This window comes from Cydia strobilella, chromosome 3 (genome assembly GCF_947568885.1).
Source record: "Cydia strobilella chromosome 3, ilCydStro3.1, whole genome shotgun sequence".
Taxonomy (NCBI): Eukaryota; Metazoa; Arthropoda; class Insecta; order Lepidoptera; family Tortricidae; genus Cydia; species Cydia strobilella.
Genome location: NC_086043.1, coordinates 18,860,533 through 18,877,677, shown reverse-complemented (window position 1 = coordinate 18,877,677; position 17,145 = coordinate 18,860,533). Strand labels below are relative to the sequence as shown.

Here is a 17,145-nt window from a genome sequence, read left to right as displayed (position 1 = left end):
GATGAGGTGTGTTACTTATTGTCATTCTTACCTACGTTTATAAATACTTTAATTTAATGTGTTGTTATCACGCAATTCCTGCTGCTGTGGATTTAGTACAACTGACGTTACCTATATAATACGCGAGAATTAAGTATCTAGTGAGCAAAGGGCGGGTTCGTATGTAAAGGTTAAATAATATGGGAGCTAATACCGGTCCTTGAGGTAATCCGTGGTTACATTGAGAATTCTAGTTTGGCTGGCTTTGTGTCCCAATAATTCTTAAAAGGGTCTGTTAGTGAGGGTGTCTCTAATTAATCTGTATATCCTGATACAGGGGTGACCTTTAGTAGTTAGAACAGCAGTCCTTGGTGCCAAAGGGTATATGCGAAGCTAAGATCTAGAAAGGTTGTGGAAGACTTGAGGCTTATAAGAGAAGAGAGAATATGGCAACCCTGACGTGTAAAAGAACAGTAAAGTAAACTACAAATATTAATTATTTTATTCATGTTATTACCCACGAGTAGCAATACAAGCTACAGTTGCGAGCCAACATTGTTTCCACTCGGCGACAGCGATAATTATTCGACGATTAAATTAAGTTCCACCATTCACTTGAATGCAAATTGTTGGGAATAAATACAAGTCAAGTTCGAGTTACAATTACGCTGCACGTGTTCATCTTAAAACGTATTAAATATGAAATCTTGCCGTGTATGGATTAAAGATCGGTTATGAAAGTAAATTAAATTCAGGAGAGATTGAAAAAATGGACACATTTTTAGAAGCTTCTAATAATTATTAAAAATATTATATGGATGGCTTTTCTCTACCACCAGCTTGGGATCCTGTAGTCCATCTGATAAAGGAGCAAGCGAGACAAAGACTGTGAGACCTTAGTGTTGGATGATGCTGGACATTCTGATGTTTTGAAAAGATGTGTCCCGCCGAGTTTGTTGCCGGTCCCATATTGGGATACCCTCCTACAATTTAGGAGGGAATTAAATCTTCTCGGGTCCGTGGTGTAGGGTTGGAGCCGGCATAGTTTTTATCGCGTATATATATATATCTTTACTTGAAAAATAATTATAGTGTATAACTAGCCTTATGAACCGATTTTGCATGTACAACCAGCCTTAAGGTTGTAGTCTATGATTGTTCATTATTTTAGTATGTAGGTATTTTTGCACTTTGTAATTTTTCCTCAGTCACCCGTTGACCACGAACGCTGTAAAGAGTTCGAAACGTCGGGATGTATTATAAATTCAATATACGCGATATAATCCGTTTTCATAGTTTTATTTCATGAGTAACTATCGCGGTAACCGAAGACAATATTAAAAATATTATAATTCAAATGTGGTTAATATGATTCAAATAAAAAAAAAAAGATTTTTTATAATGTTAATATCCAGAAACGAAAAAAGGAACTACCTTTATACGGAGAAGCGATCGTCTACTTTGTTCTAACGTAAATACGATTTTTAACCTATGAATACGAGTATTATGATTTTTTTCTTCGTATGGAGTATGTTCAAATATTTATTTTAGTTCTACCTGAAACAGGTTGTAAGCCAAGGCTCTGAAAAATGCCCGTCGTTTTGAAATCTGTTCCGTACAACAGAGACTTCCTTAACCAATGTCAACGATAAAATATGGCCAAATGACGTCCGTAGACGGTGACTGTAAACGAACATTTTCGACTCATAAATGGGTCCTAAATTATGGTTATCCTTTCAAAATGGTGGGCGTTTTTCCGAGCCTTGGTTGTACCCCATTGCTGGCTCCTAAACCTTTCAGTATAATTTGTTTCGTCATCGCAATCAGATGGCCCGTCTAATGACTGTAAACGCTTCCTCCGCATCATTGTTGGAACAGCGCCGGTTATTCTACGAACCTTGAGGTTTGTAATGCATACATTAAGCCTTGATGAATAATTACGCGAATGAAAGAGGAAGACGGGGAAGTTTTTTTTTAATTGCGTGCAAGAAATTATGCGCAATCTCGATTGCTTTGTCTGATCATGCTGTTGCTTGAACCAGAAGGAGAAATATCTATAGGTACCTTTAATTACTGATGTACCATTGAAAAATTTCCAAAATTTTCTCATATTTTTGTATGGGTATGGGTATGGGTAAAACCGCAGCTAAATAAACACTGGACCCTACTCATAGTGTTGTGTACCTGCCGGTGAGTAAGGTTGCGAGAGCTCAACGAGGGTTCGGAGTGTTAGGGTCGGCAACGCGCATGTAACTCCTTTGGAGTTGCAAGCTTACATAAGCTACGGAGACTGCTTAACATCAGGCGGGCCGTATGCTTGTTGGCCACCAACGTAACTTTGCAGTTTTTGAGAAGTCTCTTTGGTACATTGCTAGGTTCAATGTGTTGAAAAGGGACACTAGTTTTTACCTACTCCTTTTTATGGCATGCCACAATCACAATCTCATATTGTGCAACCGTTATCACAAGCGGGCCATGGGAATCAACATAAACTTTACAAAATTATACATTTCAATTAGGTTTATTAGCAAAGCGTGATTCGTGGGAGTTCACATCAAAGCGAAATAGTAGAAATAAAAGTAAGGTCGAAGTGATAGCATCTCTGCAGTGACGAGTTAACAAATGACTGTCTATTTCATTCATGTTGCATTTAATGCGTATACTTTTTGTGCATGTTAATATGCTACAATGAGAAATTAGGGAAATCTTGCATTTAATGCCATTATAGAACTGAAAGTTTCATTATGAAAGTGAAGGAAGCGAAAGAGGTATGTCAGGATCGTAGCAAGTGGAAATCCGTGGTATCTGCCTACCCCTCAGGGAAATAGGCGTGATTATATGTATGTATGTATGTATGTATGTATAGAACTGAAATTATTTATTACAAACAACAGCACGGCTACCACGAGTTGGCATTTGACATTTACGTTAGCGACTGCGTGAACTCTGTGGCATTCCCTCTCTATCGCACCAATACATCAGTGCCAGAGAGATGGGCTGCGATTGATTTTACGCAGTCGCTAATGTAAACGTCAAGTGTCAACTCGTACGGTCACATTCGGTCACATACGGTCGTATTAGTTTGGGGCTAGGTTGATATGTGTAAGATGTGCCCTAATATTTATTTATTTATTTTATTAATTTTTAAGATGTATGTGGTACCAATCTTTATTATTAGGTAATCTCTGGTCGTACCTCGTTTTCTCAAGGACCGACCTCTCTGTCAAGCATCGGGAGGGACAGGAAAGCTAAAATTAGTTTCTACATTTTTGTACTGCGTATTCAAGGTGGTCGATAGGTAAAAAGTGAGTGTTTTGTGTATCAAAATTAAGGGAAATATAAAATTATGTTGCAACTGACATAAAAATGCTATGACTGGTACGGTTCTGTGTTAATCTGGGGGCACGGTAGAGCCCCCGCCAAGACGATCAAAACGAAGCGCAAGGGCACTACCCTTTTCTCGAAGCGCTACGTCGTTTTTTTAGAACCCTCATAACTTGGGTTTCGATTATACCAGACAAACAAAATTTTCGGGATATGATATCAAATATATCAATAGTGGACTTAAGCATAAAACAATTTAAGTGCTAAGCCAAGCCAGACGGCCAAGCCACATAATTTGACTAAGGTGTAAAGTTTGTGAAGTTAGGGCTTGTAGTCAGAAGCTTGGCTGTACAAGATATCTGATAACTTTTTGACAGTTCGTCTTGGCAACATTTTACATGAAAATGTTTTTGGTGGGATTTCATTTTTCTCTAAGTTACTAAACTTGTGCAATTTTTTAAGTTACTTTTGCAGTTTTTTTTTATGCTAAAAAAATATGTACCTATACTAGGATGATAAGATCAGGAAGATGACTTAAAAGAATTGTACGAGTACGGTATGTTACCTTTATTATGATATTTACACTGAACTTGCCCTTCGATTTACCAACATTGTATCATACACATAGAAATAAATGATTCGTCATAATTCATAATTATGGAAAAGTACTTCATGGAAAGTAAGTTACTTTTTTATAATTATACCTACCTACTTGTTAACACGGATATAAGTATTGGTCCCACGTAATGACTGTCTCGTAGCTTGTTATGTACTGAGTAACCTTCCCTTCGAAGCTGGAGGTCCCGGGTTCGAATCCCGGTAAGGACATTTATTTGTGCGGTTATCACGGATATCTTAGTTATTCCTGGGTTGTGTACGTTTTTCTACGTACCTATAGACCTATGCAATTATCTCTCTCTTCTTCCTCGCGTTATCCCGGCATTATTGCCACGGCTCATGGGAGCCTGGGGCCGCTTTGACAACTAATCCCAATAATTGACGTAGGCACTAGTTTTTACGAAAGCAACTGCCATCTGACCTTCCAACCCAGACGGGAAACTAGGCCTTATTGGGATTAGTCCGGTTTCCTCACAATGTTTTCCTTCACCGAAAAGCAACTGGTAAATATTAAATGACAGCAACTGGTAAGCACCGGTACGAACCGGGGTTTGAACCTGCGACCTCCGGATTGAAAGTCGCACGCTCTTACCGCTAGGCCACCAGCGCTTCCTATACAATACAATTACCTACAAGTTGAAAATTGAAATGACCATTTATGTGAAAATAATATTCGTATTTTGTCCATTGTTGGAATGGGGGATCTTTATCCATCAGTTAAAGGAGAGTTAAGAATGGGGAATAATACGCAGAACTCTGCGTAAGGGGCGCCATTAGCATAAACAGTAAAAAAACCTCCTTGATGCATCAATGTCATATTTATTCGTAACAAATAATCTGCGAAAACAATTCAAGAAACCGTTTACGGCATAGTATAGGTGCTATACTATAAGTTGCTCTATAGTTTACTAATGTCGGCAGAACATTGCAGTACCTAATATTCCCTATTAGTAACGTATGTCAAATGTATATATACCTATATATTTGGATATGGCGATAGGTAGGTACCTATACGACAGTTTATATTAAACAGTCAGTTCAGTATCAAAATACCAAGAAATATCATTCACCCAAATCACAGACGGATTCCCATACAAAGAATGTGACCTCGCCTTCTAAAAAAGATAAACGGAGACTATAAAAAATCAAGTTTACTTTTTTCCACAACGCCAAATAAGAAAATACTTAACCCAAACACGATTGACCTTACCGTGACTCCTTAGTACCTACACATATGACATTGCGAAAAAACTTTTTGCAAAAACCGAGACAAGCATCCTTTGTGCACAACATCGTACACTCACTCGCTAGACAGAGCATAAAAAGCTAGACGACAAATTTTCATTACTGGTGGTACCAATCGATCAGCCAATCGCTATCGCTACGACAACGAAACGCTTTGTATCTCTCTATCACTCTTCCATATTAGTGCGACAGTGACAGTTGCGTTTCGATCGCTACGGAGCGTAGGCGATTGACATGTTGGCTACGCGGCCTGGTGTGTTTTTAGTATAAAATGTCGAAAAATTTAAGCTCGAAAAGGATGGCGCCATATCTTTGGCCTATACCTACTCGTGTATTTGGCGACAACGTTTGATATTTAACAACTTTAACACATATTCAGTAAAAGAACATGGGTCAAAGTCATACGGCATTCTAAAAGTTTTAATCATGTGTCGAAAGATGGCAGTAAATTTACTGTAACTACAAAATTTACTATGACAATAAGCCTCTACACACTGAATTCTCTTTGGTAGTACTACAGGCTTGTCTTCATATTGCGGCTTCTATATGAGGTAGTCTATGGTACACGTCTAGCTCGCAACCTTGGAATGATGAACGACTTTTTAGTCGAAAAAAATGGCGTCCGGTGAATTTACCTAAGTTTTTGTTGGCGGTTCTTAGAAGTGACCTAAAATCTTAGGTATTACATTCCTGCCTGGATTATAGCTTGGATATATGGCACGAATGCCATAATTTTGTCCGATAACCATCCGATGGCGATTTTGTTGCGTAATTTCTTAGCTGTGCAGAAATTGACTAATTAATATTGGGTTCTAGGAAACTTTCGAATGTTCGTGTTCGCAAAGATGACGGCTTGAGAAGAGAGATATACATTGATATTGTAAAAGACAACTTACAATAAGCTAAATATCATAAATACGTTTCATGAATTTTCACAAATGAAATTGACCAGCCTCAAAATTTCTGGTAAAAACTAGTTTCAACTATTAGGTAAAATAATAAACATTAAACCCTTTGAACATCATCAGTGACTATTAAATCTCATGTTCCATGTTCTACGTTGTCACTTAATAAGTAGGCAGTAGTCTTATTAACTTAAAACTGGGCTATATTTAATTTAAACATTAGCCTTTAACAAAGTCGAGAAAAAACAGCATTGCAGGTTTATCACGGGTATGTTATTTTCGTTTTTAAATATGGGATTTCATTCTGTGGTAATCAGAGGCTTTGTTACAAGGATATGCTTGAAAAATAATACATAAGAACAGCTGTACTTAACACCAACACCCCAACACAAAAAAACACGGGACAGCTCGAATTCAAGCTACTGATGACTTGTAATACTTTTAAAGATAACATCCATAACAAGATCATCGACAGACAGGTTGGAATACCATTTTCTTAAACATATTCGCAATAGATTAGGTACTCGCCTATTCAAAGAGCATTTTACCAGCATTATACTAAGAACATTAGGCTAATCCATGCGGCGACAATGTTTCTAATGCTATAACATTAAGTGGTGGGTATCCTTGCCTCCTACGCTGATATTTGTAGGGCTGTCGACTTGGTACAACATTTTACTAAGTAGGTATATAACAATAATCGGCCTGGACTCATGTTGTCTAAATAAGGCAACTGTTTTTATAGTCAAGTTACATCTTGTCGGTGGAGCAATTTCCACGTATCTCTTTCTTGGGCGTTTGACCGCCTGATACGACACGACGTTTATCTTTTTCTTAAGTTGGTCCATGTATGTTCTTCTTGGTCTCCCTCTCTTCCGCCTTCCTTCTACTTTCCCTTCCACAATATTTATGAATTCGTCGTGTCGTAACAGGTGCCTCAATGATTTGCAACAGGGACCTCCTCTCCTGCACAAGGTTGAGAACTTCCTCGTTAGATTTTCTCTCGGTCCAACTAATCTTCTCCATCCACCGCCAGCACGTGCAGCAACGTGAAAATAAATTATATGGATGGCAATCCATCTGTTGCAATATCCCAAAAATGCGTGTACTCTGAAGTTGTTTACTCTGAACACATAAAAACTGTAAAAAAACGAAGTGATAAATTTTAGAATTTAGATGGAGCTGTTTAGCCTCGCTCTTCGGGCCTAAGGCGTTACAATAATATTTTTATTAGATCATCAGAAAGACCTTGGCCTCCAATTCTAAAATGTGTTGTCAAAACAATAAAACGAATCGCGCCATCGTTCTGACTGACATATTTTGACAAACAAAATTACTTAATGTGTAACGATCTGCAGTCGCTATCATAATCTGACCTTTAGAAAGAGCTTATCTCAAACAACCCAATACATGATTCACTGACCATATCCCTAAAGTTAATTCTGCCTTCGCTTCAGACCTTGATGGAGATGAACTTGATACTTATTACACTGACTGGTGGGAGACTGTTCAAGGGACATGGAAAAATGGAGGACTTTATCCAGCATTGGTCACTCTAGGTGTATAAATAGATAAATATCTGTCAAACTTGCATGTAATAACATTCTACAACATTGTTCGCGAAATCGTTCTCCGGTTTTGGAATTTCAAAATGTCCAAACAGCTGTTTCCGACAACAACTTAATGACACTGCTCATTCAGATTTAGATAGCATATCCTTGTACACGAATTCTTTTAATTTAGATACCTCTTATCATTGCCAAACTTATGCTTGGAAAAGCAGTTATATCACAAACGTTTCAAGTTTCAAATTCAATTGTATGCAAGCAAGAGGTGGTAGATCACGAAAGTAAGTAGCTGAAATAATTCATTCCGCTGTCTTTGCAATGATTAATGAACATGGATCTAATATAGACCAATTTGTTGCGAACAATTTTGGACCATTAATCTGTTTGGTTGATTGAGAAAATGTATTCCGTATTTTAATGTAATGTCTTATTTATCACTGTAGTTGACCTTAGGTTTGGAAAGTGGTCAAATTGTCCGTGTTCAACTAACGAAGGAGATAATTAATGTGCTACCGTCATTAATTGTATTATTTTAAGCAGCTAATGACGAGCCCAATGTACAAAAAATGTCGAGTTATATTATTATTTTATCACGTAATCCTTTGTTTACTTCGTCTTTAATCTTTGCTATTGGTATGTATTTTTTTATATATAAGATAATCCTTTTCTTCTTTACTTTCTAATTGATAATTACTGTTATGATTAGCCAAAAATAAATATAACTCCGTAATAGATGGATACTGTCTAAGGAAAAAACGTGCCTCGAAAATCAAGAAAATTTCATTCTCGATCAGATGGCGCCACTACCTTTGGCCTACACTCGTATAGATTGCGTTGACGGTTTCGTTTGTTATTTAACAATTTTAACGGATATCAGTGAAAGAACATGGGTCAAAATAATATAAACATAATCAATGCAAATATTGAAAAAAAAAAAAACATTTATCCACATACAAATACATTTTTTGATATTTTTATTTTTAGTATTAATCGTCGATAGATGGCAGTGAATTTACTGTGGCTACAAAATTTACTATGATAGTACTGCCCTATCCTATTATATCCTTATTGGATTAGCGTATGTTTCTTTTATCTTATTTCACCCATTTTCGTATTCATTTAGGAACAATTAATAGTACCTAACAACATGTAAATTGTTCGCAATCCTTCCATATTATTTTATTTTTAGAGTTATAACATTACGGATATCCATCATCAGATCTGATTATACCTATAGTTTAATAGAAATAACAATTTTTATTGCGATTTTAATCCTAACCATCGTGAGAACGTAAAACAATCGCCAACCCTAGCAAGAAGGTGTGAAAATGACAAGTTGGCACTTAATCGGGACCTCATAACAAGGATCATCATCCATTATGCATACATAATGTTTTCTGTCAATCACCGCCATTGTTCGAGCCGGGAGCGGCGTAGGCTCTGAGGCATAAAATTAAGAGGTAACATTAGTTGAGACCGTTTTCAGGGGTAAGTGTCTAAAAAACCGTTGTGCTAAAAAACTAGTGGACAAGACTGCGCAGTAGAATAAGGATAAATGTGACGTTTTCAACCAAAAGGTACCACGTTGTCGCTTGTTGATAAGGTTGATTTCTAATTGAAGCTATATGGAAATAGCGCCTTACTGACAAGCGACAATAAGTACCCTTTTGGTTGAAAATGGCACAAATGTTAAAGGTTACCGGGTTGCTGTGCTGCATGCACATTGTTGCATTGTTGGGTTGTTGAAATATGAAAATTCATATCAATGTCCTAGCTAATAGATTTCCTGCAGCAATGCAGTCGGCAGCAATGCTGCAAAACAACGCTGCATTTGTAACGCTACTACAGTCTAAATCCGAATATAACTTTAGCTGCATATTATGACCAAAAAATATATAATAAAACGAGGTTCTTGTTTTAACTTACAACCATATTTTTAAATACGAGTAAAAGGAAAGGAGGGTGTTATTTGAGATTGTTTTTCATATTACTGATTAAGGCTCTAATTGATATGACTTAGCGCTTATAATTACAAATAAAAATATCGAAAAAGAAAAACTGATGAATATAATTGATCATATTAATAGTGACTTGATTAAGTTGTAAATTTGTACATAAAATATAAAATTGAGCGTTAATAAGTATGAGCCCTTAAGAGGCTGGTGTGTAAAATCCGCGAACAAGGCTGTGTGTGGTTGCCTTACATTGTCTGTAATTTAGTTCATGGGAACCTTTTATGCGGCTAACGGTGATTTAGTTGCAAGCTTGAAGTTGTGAAGCTTAGGCGATATTGCTTGCGTCTTTGTTATATGTAAATTGTAATAATTCATATTGAATACCTACTTGTTTTTTATTTATTTATTGAAACCTCGTGACCAAAACTTGATATTGCGACTGCATCTTCTTTTAAACGTGAAAATTTAAAAATGTAATTCAAAATATGTAGTAAATTGTGTATATATGTAGTACATTGAGTATATATACAAAATATAAGAATTTAGGAACGAGTGTGAATTGTTTAACACGGGTTACCGCCGTATTGTACCGCTTACTAGCGGCTACTGCACACACAATGTTTTTCATCACATAACTTGTGAGGGAAAAAAAGGGAAATAAATGAAACTTTTCCCTAATTTCGTAGGTACATACATTACAGCCCTAAGTCAAAAGTTTGGATTTACGAACCGCATCGCCTACGTGTAGTAACACCTTTTACATTTGGAGCTACTTTACCGCACTAGTGTGATAATTAGCACATTACGTAACTATGTCGAAAATTTAAAGGGCCATATGTACTGTAAAACGTTGTACAATACATGTAGACTCCGTTCGGTAGTGTTTTAATGCATCGCCACTCGTTACGAACTTCCTATTTATCACACTTGTATCGTAATGTACTATTACGAGCAAGTGTCATGAAAAAACAATGACGTTGTTAGTTTAATGTTAGAACAATACGTGATATTGGTACTATAATTTTTATTTTAAAGGTCAAATTAAAATTACTGACGTACTTATTTATTTTCAATTTGCATATGCAAAAAAGGTAGGTAAAAGTATTTACTCACTAATTCTTTGTAAATTTTAGATAAATAAATTTCTATAAGTAAGTAAGTAAGTAAGTACCTAATAACTTTGCTAAGTAATCGTGCATTGGGCTAGAGATCAACGTTTTAAACAATTCTCTTTTACATTTAAATATTTTAATTTAATGCAAATGAAAATATTAAAAATTTAAAATGCAATAACAAATTAGTAACATTTCTACCGAATAATATTATTAATAGTTTAACTATAAGTACCTATTTTAGCATTTTATTTATTTAATCGTATGGAATTATGTTAATATATACAGATACAGAGAAATCATAAATCTAACTCCAGAGAATTAATCCACTTGATAGCTTTGTCGTTCAGTTTTATCAGGTCTTCCGGGGGGCCTCCAGTATATCGAGTAGATGGGCACTCTTGGAAAATATGTCGGATACTCTGTTATGGATTTTAGCATTAGAAAAAGACTACACGATTTTGACGTGTCTCTGTATTAAAAAACACTTTTGAAAAATAAGTCACAGCAAACATGTAATAATTATATAGTATGTTCATTTACTGCTACTATTACTATTTTTAAAGCGTTTTTCAATAAAAAGATAGGTCAAAATCGTGTAGTCTCTTCTAATGCTATAGGAAACAGATCAAATGATAGACAAGACAAGACAAGACAAGAGACGCCACACCCAGCCAGGAACATGCCTGCTCCGGACTAGCCGGCATACCAGGGGACGTAATTTTATGGGGAGTGACACGCTCTGGGATGGGAAAGGGATAGTTATAATCAGCCGGCTATGCAGCCTTAAGCCAATATTGGAAGGTAGGTGGGGTAGGTTATGTCGTCGAGGGAGAGCGTTGGTGATATGCTTCTCATCGTTTTCGTTTCGGTCTTCGTAACATCTTGTGCCAAGCGAGGCCAATATCATCTTGAGATGCCGTTTGCTCGTCGATTCGAGGTGTTGGTTCTTCTTCGTCTGATTCGCTGTCGGTATCGTCCAGTTGATATATTTCTCTTGCTGCTTTGATGAATTCGCCTTTGTCGTCTGCCATTTGAGCCACTCAGAGGGATGCCGGAATGGAGCTCTGTAGCTATATTTTATGCGGCTTCGAAGAGATGAGGTTTTGGTCGTCTTAGGATGTCCTATAGGTAGCATTTTATCTTCTTGTTTATTTTTTGCCGTTTTGACATCAATTCCCAATCACGCGATTCTCCCCGCTCGCTTGCCTCCTATATTATAAAAAACGAAGTCTACCAAAATGCCCATACTTCGAGCACAAGAGGACGGCACGTTGTCACTTAAACAACACTCATTTAAACAATTCATACACAAATAGCACCACAAAAAAGCACACAAATAGCACCTTACTTGAATTGCATAGCTATCAATTTTGAGTGGTAGAGTCCTGTAATTCCGCGTAGTGATACCCTTTTTTTGTCACTGCACATGTTGTAGCACTGACTGCGCATGCAGGAAATCGTGTAGACAATGCAAAAGGAATTTTGAAGCGTAACGTTGACCACTCGCAGTCAGTAATAGTAACTCGCAGTAAGTAAAGTTCTTTGTTCGTTGAGCCCCCTCCCCCGCGTCCGTCGGCCTGCACGTTCGGGATAAACTCAAAACACCGGACAAGTGCGAGCCGGACCCGCCCACCGAGGGCTCCGCACTTTTTAGTATTTGTTGTTGCAGCGGCAACAGAAACACATCATCCGTGAAAACTTCAACCGTCCAGCCATCACGGTTCACGAGACACAGGCCGGCGACAGACAGACGGACAGCGGAGTCCCAGCAACAGGGCCCCGCTTCCACCCCTTGGGCACGGAACCCTAAAAACCACCGAGCGGACCCTCATGCGATGCGGCCCCCACCCATCAACAGGGCGACTCCCGAGGAAGGCTCAGGCGTACAATTTGTAGCCTATTAAGTCGTTTGCTTTTAAACTAACTTAACCCCAACAATGCCTAATGTAGTTGTACCTGCAAACACTGTTAAGAACGGACCGTTATTTAAAAGACGTGAAATGGAAAAATCTCACCGGTAAATTGCACTGTTAACATTGCCACTCACTGTTTCACTTTCACATACAACCAACCCACGTTTTTCGAGATAAGCAGATATTTTAGAGAAACGTAAACTGCATATCTAGATGCTCGCGTCGGTAAAAACTATCACGGTCCGGTCAACATCTGGCGACAAGATGCAATTGCGAATGCCATTGTAAAGGGCCCCCGGAACACAACCGACCCCGGCCGCGGTCAGAACCAAACTCCCCTGCTATAGGAAACAGATCAAATGATTTTAATAAAATATTTTGCAATTTTGCACTAAGCTACATAGTTTACTGTATAAAGTGTGTTAACTGTCCGTGTGTGATGATGCGAAAATCGCGCGCCTCCAAGGCCTAAACTCTAACCTTCCGAGGCATTTGTGATTAGACCCGCCAATCAACGTTTCCTAACGCACCATTACATTTAATCCCCAGTGTTAGACCGTTTTAACACTATCCGTTCCGATATTGAATGGATTCATCCGATAATATAATATGTCGGACTGCGGGGTACATGTATAGGGCGCTACTGGGGCGCGCCGTCCCCACATAATTATACGCACACCAACAAAAATTATCAGTCCGACAACTGTCTGTAATTAATTATCACAAGTGTCTATCCGATATCTTAGGCTTTAACATTTAGATTTTAAACCTTTGCTGTAAAAGATTATCCTATTGTTGTAACATTAACTGGAAATTAATATTTTTATTATTTATTTTATTTTTTATTTATTTATATCGGATGTCGTAAGGCAGACAGGTATTATGGGAAAGAAATATATTAGAGAGTGCCACCTTGAAGTCCGCCTTTTTTTGGGTCAACTTTTTTTTGCCATGCAGATTTCAATGAATAAGTAAATACGGAAACGGAACAAACATATTATAGGCAATTATACTTTCATATTAATTAACTTACTTCTTTCCGATATCCGATATCGGATGGACAATGTGAAAACGCTCTTATTCCCCAGTGTGAGCTATAGTTACGAGTCTTCTGTTCAAATTAATGTAATGACTTTAACTGTTTACTATAATAGCTATAGTCTGACTCTAATAAGCTTATTATTGTTGCTTTGTAAACCTAATTTTGTAATATAATAGAACGATCGTGACTGTACAGATATATGTTTCTACTATTGTATAAAAGAAAAAAATGTTCTTAAATTTAGCAAAATATATAAAGGTGACTTTCAAATGGTGACTGCAGCAGAGTTATTACTAAAGTGTGGACGCAGGCGATGATACTTGAGTTGGTGAAAAAACATCCTGTATAATGAACGTTGGAATGTTTGTAATTTTTAGGGTTCCGTACCCAAGCGTAAAAACGGGACCCTATTACTAAGACTCCGCTGTCCGTCTGTCCGTCTGTCCGTCTGTCTGTCAACAGGCTGTATCTCATAAACCGTGATAGCCAGACAGTTGAAATTTTCACAGATGATGTGTTTCTGTTGCCGCTATAACAACAAATACTAAAAAGTACAGAACCCTCGGTGCGCGAGTCCGACTCGCACTTGGCCGGGTTTTTATAGATTGTATTGTGGTCCACTGCTGGGCAAAGGCCTCCTCTGTCTTCCGCTTTGTGGATGTTCCTGCCAGTCGCCAAAGAGTTCAGGGTGCCTAGCCAAGTGACACTAGCTTGCGCTACGTTCGTGCGTACTCTTATCCAACAGGGTAAGAGTACGCACGTAAGTAGTACAGGGGAGTACTAAATTCCCATTTTTGTTAATTGTTATTATTATTAGAAAACTATCTTCATTTTGCTACTTTTTACGTCACTTTATGAAAGATGATTAAATTATACATGGAATAATGGCAAATTTGATTACCATGATATTTTTTTTATAATTTTTATAACTTTAAGTGCGTACTCCTAGACTAGCTTATACCCTATGTACCTAAATACTGTAAAATGATTAATCATTTGAAATATGTTTTTATGTCATTATTGTACTTTTCTAACTTGCTTGACAAATAATCGTTTTTATTTTTATTTATAAAAAAGGTAGCCATTTAATTATGAAGTATTTTTCACATGTATAGAGATAAATACTTTTGAAAAGATTTTAAATAATAAACAGACAAAGGTTAAATAAAACAGAAATGAGAAAAAGGAAAATAAATTATTTAATTGGTAGGTAGGATTTTTTCCTTTAAACAATGGAATAGTTGTAGTTTATTTATAAAAATTTAAAATACATATTCAAAAGATAATTACTAAACATTACGTAGGAAAGATATTAAGTACCTTTACCTAGTAAATAGGTAGATATTTTCATAATATCATAGAGTAACTGATACTAGAGCGTTACTGTCATAGTAAATTTTGTAACCCCAGTAAATTCACTGCCATCTGTCGACACACTTTAAAACTAAAAATGAATATTTATAAAAATACGATAGAATGTATTTAAATATAGATAAATGATTTTTTTTATTTGCATTAATTATTTTTATGATTTTGACCCATGTTCTTTCACTGATATGCGTTAAAATTGTTAAATAACAAACGAAACCGTCAACGCCATCTATACGACTGTAGGCCAAAACTAGTAGCGCCCTCTGAACGAGAATCAAATTTTCTTGATTTTCGAGGCACGTTTTTTCCTTAGACTGTATCCATCTATTACGGAGTTATATCTATCTTTGATAATATGCACCTGCACCTGTCTACCACCAATTCGATTATAGAGCCTTATCAACTACTTATGTAAACTAATTTTAAATTTGTAACTTAATAAATACCTATGCTAGGTAGGTACTGACTTCTAATTAGTAAACCATTAAATTATTCAATACCAAAATCGCAATGTATGTACATCCACATGTACAGTCGCCATCAGATATATCGGAGCGGCCAAGGGGCTCACAAATATCTGAACACGTCTCTATTGTCAAGGCGTTAGAGTGCGTGTTCAGATATTTTTGAGCACCTTGGCTGCTCCGATATATCTACATATACGCAAAAAGGCAAACTGGTGCTAACATCTAGTGGCCATGCAGTGAACTAATTCAACACATACTGGACTGAAGCGGCTAACATTAGTTTGCGAGGAATTATTAGGCATTCATGAACGTAATAGTTTTCATTAGTTACACTAGATGGCGTTAGCACTGTGGTAAACAAAAGTTACTTTGAAAGTAAAAATTAAGTTTTGATTGTCAATGCTCTATCCTGTCGCAAACCAACCATACACTACCGATAATGTATACGTTATACATCGATATGTAGGGGTTTTAACACAAAATCACAAAACCAGCTAATAATAATATGTGAAACATTATCGTTCCCATGTTGCTGTAAATGTATAAAATAAACTCGGTAGCCATTTTATTAAACCGTCTAAATTATGATTTAGTTTCAATGTAAGTTAGTCGACGTTAGTCTCAACAAATCCGTACATGTACAGAAAAGTTCGTGTTTTAGCGCAAAATAAATCCGCGGTACGGTATCGTAAGTTGCATGCCAAGCCATAGGAACATAGCGAATACGCAAATTATTAAAATCGGAAGAAAGGTCCTTTCTAATTAAGTCATTATCATCATTATTGATCCTTTCGTCATTATGTACCAATCAGAGTAATTTATCTATGTAATACCGATTCCTTAGCACCAAATCAGATAGGACCTTAGAAGCTGCAGATGAAGATCTTTTACCCTATTGTAATATTGTGTAAACTACTACCAGGAGGCCAATTCATGTAACAAGTGGATAAGGCCTATGGAGGAACTTGGTTTTCAACAGAAGAACACGATGTCACGATCCTCAGCAATGACAGAACGACTGAAGAAGAGATACGAACAAGTACGAGTGAAATGGACGCGCGAATGATAACTAAAATGACATCATTTAGACTTCACTTTGATGTTAAAATGTACGCTTGAATTGGTCTCCAAGGCTCATTTCAAGAGTAAATATCTATTTTTATGTGTTCCAATGCCACCCAAGCGCTAGGAGACTTATTCGGACAGCAATTTCTTAATAGACGGAATAGCTGATAGTATTTTCAGGTTTTAGAAATCTCACTTTTGACAGCTGACAGATCATATCCATTACAAATAGATAACAAAAACTGAATAGACCTCCAAGACTCATTCCTCACATGCCTTGCAGCCACGCCGGTAAGCCACCGCGCGCTAGTTTCATAACCTGGGATAATAAACTAAAAGCCTTTCGAAACGCTATGCACAAAGAAAGCTTATTACATTAAAATATCTTTATGAGCGCTGTGGGAGGCAATATCTCGCCACTTCACGTTTCGAGGGTTATTGCTAACGGAGATTCGGGAAATGCGTTCTCTTTTGTCTTTTATAAGCGGTTATTATTTTATGAACTTGTAAGTTTGCTTTCAAAAAAGTAGCCAAGTAAAGGTAGAACTGAAGCAACGACCACACACACTTTTAGTTCT

General features: G+C 36.9%; 1 long non-coding RNA gene across 1 annotated transcript in view; it reads left to right on the top strand.

Annotated features, from left to right (window-relative positions):
- The first annotated feature begins 905 nt into the window (after positions 1–905).
- The window catches only part of LOC134756053 (uncharacterized), a 54,348-nt gene continuing 38,108 nt past the window's right edge, over positions 906–17,145 (top strand). Inside the window, exon 1 of the long non-coding RNA XR_010129099.1 lies at positions 906–1,001. This is a non-coding gene — a long non-coding RNA (uncharacterized LOC134756053). The remainder of the gene's footprint in view (positions 1,002–17,145) is intronic.